Here is a 6,825-nt window from a genome sequence, read left to right as displayed (position 1 = left end):
TGGTGCCATAAAATCAAGTGCTTTCACACCGTGACTATACGGCACCCCTGAACTGCCACTTCAGGGGCACATTCACCACTGGCTTTTCGAAAAAGCCCTGACCACCCAGCCCAGACCACAGCAGACCCCACCACAGACAGGAAGGATATGGAGATCAGGAAGCCGGAAAGAGCCCTTTACCATCAGGCTCTGCCGTCGGTCCCATCACTCCTCCTAATTACATTCGGGAAGTACTTGCCACTCCCTCCCCCCCTTGCAAGGCAGGAGTAAGCGTTCTCTCCCAAATAACTGTCTGGAGCTAGATCCGCCCCAATCCAGGCCAGAAGGCCAGGGTCCCGACCCTCTGGTTCAGACCCCGTGGTTCTCCATCCCCATCAGAAGGCTTCCCTTTCGGCTACAAACCGCTCCAGGTCACCTTCACTCCAGCAGGCTTTGCATAGCAACCGCAATCCCGTCTCTATTTCGCCATAGATCAGGGACGGAAGCAAGCGCCACCTCCTGGAAACTGATAAGAATAGATACTACACTTGATCTTTGCCAAAAGGCCGAGAAGCAATGAGCAATAATCACGCCTCAGTTGAACCTCATTGGCTATGATACTGCCACTGCGCAGCCTCCACTGGTACTAGCTTTTCCAGGCCCCCATCCTGGTGGATTTGCATAGTGCCGCCCTGTGCCACTTCCAGGGTGATGCCAGCTCCTCCACTGGACACTGATAGGAACAGCGACCACACCAATCCTAGCCAGAAAGCTGGGAAAACCCAGCCCTTTAGCCAGACCAAATGCAGCACCCATCCTCATCAGGAGCACCCATTAAGCCTGCTCAGATATGACCATCACTGGCCCTACTGAGACAGGCCGTCCAGGTACAATTACACCATCAGATTTGCATAGCCCTGCCCCTTTGGGAGTAACACAGCACCTCTTCTGGCAACTGATAAGAACAGATTCTACATTTGATCTTAGCCAAAAGGCCGAGAAGCGATAACAGACCAGGTGAGTAAGCAGAAGCTGCTAATGGTGGCAACAATAGGCCATGAAATGTGGAAGCTGGGAATGATGACAGGCTAGGAGAAGTGGCAAGAGCTGGTAATGGAAACAGGGGAACAGAGATGGCAGGTACTAGAAATGGTGGCAGGAGCTGGTAGTGGCAGCAGTCCAGCAGAGGTGGCAGGAACTGTTAATGGTGGCAAGCCAGCAAAGATTGTAAGACCTGGTAATGATGGCATGCCGGCAGAGGAGACAGAAGCTGGTTCATTTTATTGAAGTGAGCCAGTCTACATTGTCAGAAGACATGCAAATTCCTCTCAGACAGCACTCTGGTTGCAGATCAAGCCAGACGCTCCAACACCTACCGTGTAGATTCTGGCCAGTGGTCTAGTCTGGATACCTAATAGTTCATGGGGTTCTCATTTTATTGAGTGTCCCCATAAGCCCTGGACCCCAAATAGTGTGCAATCATATAGTTTAGGGGCTGCCTATGAGATGGCCTTCTGGGCAAACAAATGGTGTCAGGGTAGCCGCCACTGTGGTGCAGATTCATTTGTCCCCCAATGGCTGGTAGATTTACCATGGCTGAGGCTGGTACAATACTACTGTTGGCAGCAGATGGGTAAAAAAAGTTATGTGGAGTGGCCTGTACCATTAGGGCAGCAGCACAGAATAAGACAGCTGCTTCCTCCACTCTGCAAGCTGCCCCTGCCTCTGAGCTATTAGTCAATAGGTGATAACATAACTTTTTCCCCATCCTCCTGCAGCAAGTTATTGTCCTGAAATACTTCATCTGACTCCTCCATGTCAATTTGCGGGGCTTCGGGAGAGAATTAAGAAGAAGAAGGTGCATTTTCAGCTGTCATGAAAAACTGGCTGTTCTGTGGCATAGATGAGGAAAATGAAGAAGGCTTGGTGAAGCACCAAACTACCCCCTCTACATGCTCTGGCTGAATAGCACACCAAATGGCAGAAAGAAAAGCAGATGTTCCCTGCCTTTCAAAGATGGGGTCTGACCATCAGATGCAGAACCTACTTGTCCCCCACTAGCTGAAAGTACAGAACCAGTTCTTTTCCCTCTATTATGAATACAGGGGATGGCCTAATTGTATTATCATCTACGGCAATAGTGGGAATAGAGATGATGTGCTGTGGTGCACCTAAGAATGTGGTGATTCAGTGCACAAAACTGTACCTCACATGCGATGATGTTCTGCAAGTAAAGGGAAGCTTTAACTATGTCACTGTGATCCCTTGCCACTGCAGCACTGAAGAATATGTCTCATGCCACACTGTAAGTTCAGGGAGGGAGGAGAGAATTGGTCAGGGAACAGAATAACCTGGGCAGAATAACTTGGGAGGAATCCCAAAAATTGTGGGGGATGTGAACCCAGACAGAAAGGTGGTGGAGGGCCCATGCCCCTTTAAACCACTCCCATTGTTAATGTAATCCAACCACACCCACTGCTTTCCTTAGCAGACTTTTTTGTTTTGTTGGAAAGCCTGCAAAGCCCATAAAGCCCACAGCTAAACTTCATTGGTTGCAAGATTGCTAGTGGCCTCAGAGCTGCCGGCATACTAGCAACAAATAATGTTGTGTGGTTGAGTGTCATTGGTTGCTATAGGATGCTGGCAGCCTTGAGGCCGCCAGCATCCTGGCAACCAGCAACATGGGGAAACTAATTTCCCATTCATAACACAAATTACGCCAAAATTACATTGGTCTCATTTACCGTCAGTTTCCTTTTCTGTGAAACAGCAGTAATTCTTTATGAATTTGTTGCAGCCACTGCAACATATCGTAAAAATGTTGCAATTAAAGCAGACAAAAATTTAAGATAAAAAACTTAGAAGCAGACTAGCTTTTATTTGCATGCATCTTTTGACATTGGACCATTGGTGGGGAAGTGAATATTGTAGCCATTTTTAAAATCTGTATTTAGTAGAGAGAATTAAAGATATAGAAAGTGTTAACTTACAAGCTCTAATGAACCAACCAGTGCACGGGAGGTCACTGGTGACTTCAGATACACAATACATCTAACAATGTACAAACCTATCATGATGGCTCATGCACCAGTCCACAAAGCCAGCACTTATGTGGTGGATCATCTCTTCTGTCTGTATAGCCGCAGACATTCTCCTGTAAATAAATGGAGACTCCAAGATGGTCCATGAAGTCAGTTGATGCAATTTAGCCTACACGACTTTGATCATTACTAAAGCCGTGTTTGCTGAAACGCGTCAACTGACTGTATCTGCTTATTGTACACTGTGGTTTCCTGAATAAAAGCAAGATTTTAGAGCAATATCAGTTGTGAGGATTACCTTCATGGAGGATCATTACTTTCAGATGGGAGACTGTGGATCAGGCACCTGTGAGCTCTGCTTGATGGTGTATTAAATAGGTAGTAGCACAGAATTTTTTGTTTGCCTGATTAGACTCCAAGATGGCCACTGCAGCTGGAGCACAGGAAGAAGCCACCAGTGTGAGGCCTGGCTTGAACATTCTAGAAGACATGAAGGATATGGTAAGAAGGGTGCCTAAAGCTGTGCCAATAGTGAACTGGAGATGTCCAAGGATAGTAGGAGAAGTAAAGGATAATAGTAGGGGCTTGGTATCACATCCTGGTCATGCCCCTAAGAATTGCAGACTTTAGTTCTTTAAGAGATACCTGTATTTGTAGCATGTGCTAGCTGCCTTTAAGAAAGTTAGGGTGACGCAATGCATCAGGTCTGTGTGGCTGTGATATCATCGCCCAAGGTGGGGTTACCACTGGATGTGCTGTTGCTGAGGAACTGTTTGTTGCATACTGGTTTACAATGATCCGCAATTGTGAGTGCAAACTTTTATTGATGGTTTTAATAAAGTAGTTTAGCACTATGAGTGTCCCCATGACTTTTTTTGAGCTTTATTATGCCTAATGCTGAAGAAAAATCAGTGTTAAAAAGTGGATAAAATCTGTGTAGAGGAGTTCTTGGTAGGCTGGTTGATCAATATGCTGATTAAGACCTCTTTTACACACTAAAGTCCACCTTAGGAGGAGAGGGCACTCCTGAAGAGCACTGCGGTGGTGGCTGTGATCTGTGTGGATGTTTTTTACATCTATTATGTTAAAGGTTGGACACTGCATTAACTTTATATTTTGTGGAAATTTCACACTTGTGTATCACAGGGAAACCATATCATTATGTTTCACATAAATGTTTAATTTGTTATGTTAAGTATTTTTTTGTGAGTTGATACATATACTATATAGGCACTTAATTTAAAGCTGAGCTCTGCATAAATTACCTTTATGTGTTATTAATAGCATTGAAAATGTCAAATAGCTTTTCTGAAATTGGCGCAGGGCATTCTGGCCATACATGGATCGAAGTTCGGATTCAGCAGTGCTGAGATCATGTGGCATATTATGATTTAGGAGGGGAGTGCACACTTACTGCCCCCATTTACTGGCCACCCGGGTTGCATATCTAAATAAGGATTGGTTTAAAATGTAAAGAGAACCCCACACCATGGCCCACAACACAATAAAATACCATATATGTGTAACAGGTCCAAGAAACAATAGAGTGCATTTTGCTTTTTGTTTTTGATCCTACATAAAATACTGCACACTGACCCGACACGTAACTAGAACAAGTCCTGATCTATTTTATCTTTATATATTATTATCTTTTTTTTACGCACAGACTTTTTTTTGTTTTTTTAAACGTAAATTTTTCAGCATTCAGAAGGAGAAAGAGAGTTTATAGAACCCCAGAGGGCACATCCTGTCCCCCAAAAGGAATGTGGCAGTTTGAGGGGGCTAATCATAATCTGAAAGCCTTTTCTTTAGAATAAGTCCAAACACAATATTCCCGACGCGCAATTACCTAAAAAATGGCTGTGGATGTCAGTGGGTGCTGCAGCAACTATTGGCTTAGAACCATTGACAATCAAGGCAGAAAATATGTCACTAGCACACCAGAACAGGTCCAAAGCTTTATTCAGCGATCTCATATTTACAGAAGCGATATTTTGGAGCCTCGAAAGGACCACTTCATCAGGCATGTGATATTTCTGTAAATATAATGTGATCGCTGAAAAAAGCTTCTGACCTGGAGATTCCTGGTGTGCTGGTGACATATTTTCTGATTTTTTACAATAAGGGAACCCCCAGATATCTGTGTCCCTCTATGTGAATATGTATGAGGTATTGAGTACCCCTTGCTACTCATTTACAAAAAGGTAAACGCAAAGCTGCTGGATGTGTCCAAAAGCCTAGAAAGAACTTAAAGTGAACCAGTGGGCAAGCTTCTGTCATTTTCTCAGGAACACAGCTTTCCATGCTCCCTCTCCCAGAGCTCCTGCCCTGTGTCTAAATTAAAGATTAGAAGAAAGAAAGGCATCCAAGTAACTGCTAAAAGAATGATTCAGGCACCTTCAGTACTTCTGCTGTGGACTTTGAGGATGTATTGCTCCCCAATGCCTACAGCCACGAAGGGCAGTGAGGGCTTGTTTAAAACCTTATTTACTACTGGTTAAGAATATGTAACTACTTCAAAGCATATGTTCTGTCCATAAGCTCACTTTACAGTTTAATAATGTGCTTAAACCTTTATATATTCACGTATTATTATACTTGAAACTGATTTTATAAAACAGTTTATGGAAAAATAATGCTACCAAAGTATGCTAGCACTTTAAAAAGTCCAGTTTGTGTCTACAGTGCCAAAGTTATACAGTCCTATGTTCCAAAAAGACCACTGTATATAAAATAGTTCCTATTCCCTTTCAGTCAGTGGTTTCATTTACCACTATTTTCCCTGCATTTGCCTGGCCTTAATTTCACCTAAATCAACTTAAAGTTTTATTTTTTGGAAGAATGACCTTTAAAACTGCAGAATTCATCATTATTTGTTTAGATTTCCCTAGTGTACAATTTTCAATACGTTTCAGCTTAGGAACAGACTTTGGTTTTTCTATTTCCAAAACTCTCTGGACTATAAACTGTGGTAAAGTCATGCAGATGGAATGCATAGAACAAAACAAAACTGGAGTGTAATTATCCAACGGACAATTCAAGCTGACACAATAAACAGGACATTGTTTTAAACACTGGGATTTTTTTTTTTAATAAACATGATTAGTATTTGACAGTTTCATTATTTGCACACCAAACTAATGTGGTTTACTGCATATTTGTATTTTATAAGAACTTTCTACAAGCAACTATGATGTGCAGAAAACCATAACAACCAATCAGAGCTTAGATAACTGTTTTAATATTAGTGAAACATAAATTCAAATTTCTGTTTTATTACAGTGCTTTGAACATCGACTGTTTCAGTGGTCATGTTGATTGTTTTGAACATGTGCATTCAATATCTTAAATTGTTTATTTTGTGTTATTCTAGAATACAACCGATGCACATAACGCTTTTCATAGAATTATTTTCTCTATAAGAAATAGCATGATGAGTACCTTGTATCTTAAAAAATCTCTGCTTCCCCCTAATTGTGGACGTAGTATATGTTGCACAGTGATGCTTAACGTCTGCCAAATATCTATCAGGGAGTGATTTATGACATGTGATATGCTGTTCAGCCCAAATGGGAACTGTTTAGCTGAAACATGAGAAAGGATAGACCTCATACACACAAAACCACGATGACAAGTTTCTGTTTGGATTACTGAGAGAACACACTGTACAAAGGTGCCACATTTTACAATGAAAAACAAAAACACAGGCGCTTTAAGCTAAACAATTGCAAACCAAACTTTTCTGTCAGAAGCATTTTGCCTTTTGTGTGTAGTGACAGATTTTATATCAGATACGATACCATGA

The 6,825-nt window shown here is 42.3% G+C and overlaps 2 pseudogenes; both read right to left on the bottom strand.

The window, feature by feature from the left end:
• Positions 1–425: 425 nt before the first annotated feature.
• On the bottom strand, positions 426–557 carry LOC141124455 (U2 spliceosomal RNA; annotated as a pseudogene).
• Positions 558–867: 310 nt separating this feature from the next.
• LOC141124392 (U2 spliceosomal RNA) lies at positions 868–986 on the bottom strand (annotated as a pseudogene).
• Between the last annotated feature and the right edge of the window lie 5,839 nt (positions 987–6,825).

The sequence above is a fragment of the Aquarana catesbeiana genome, linkage group LG01 (genome assembly GCF_042186555.1).
Source record: "Aquarana catesbeiana isolate 2022-GZ linkage group LG01, ASM4218655v1, whole genome shotgun sequence".
NCBI lineage: Eukaryota > Metazoa > Chordata > Amphibia > Anura > Ranidae > Aquarana > Aquarana catesbeiana.
This window is presented reverse-complemented; position numbering and strand designations above follow the sequence as displayed.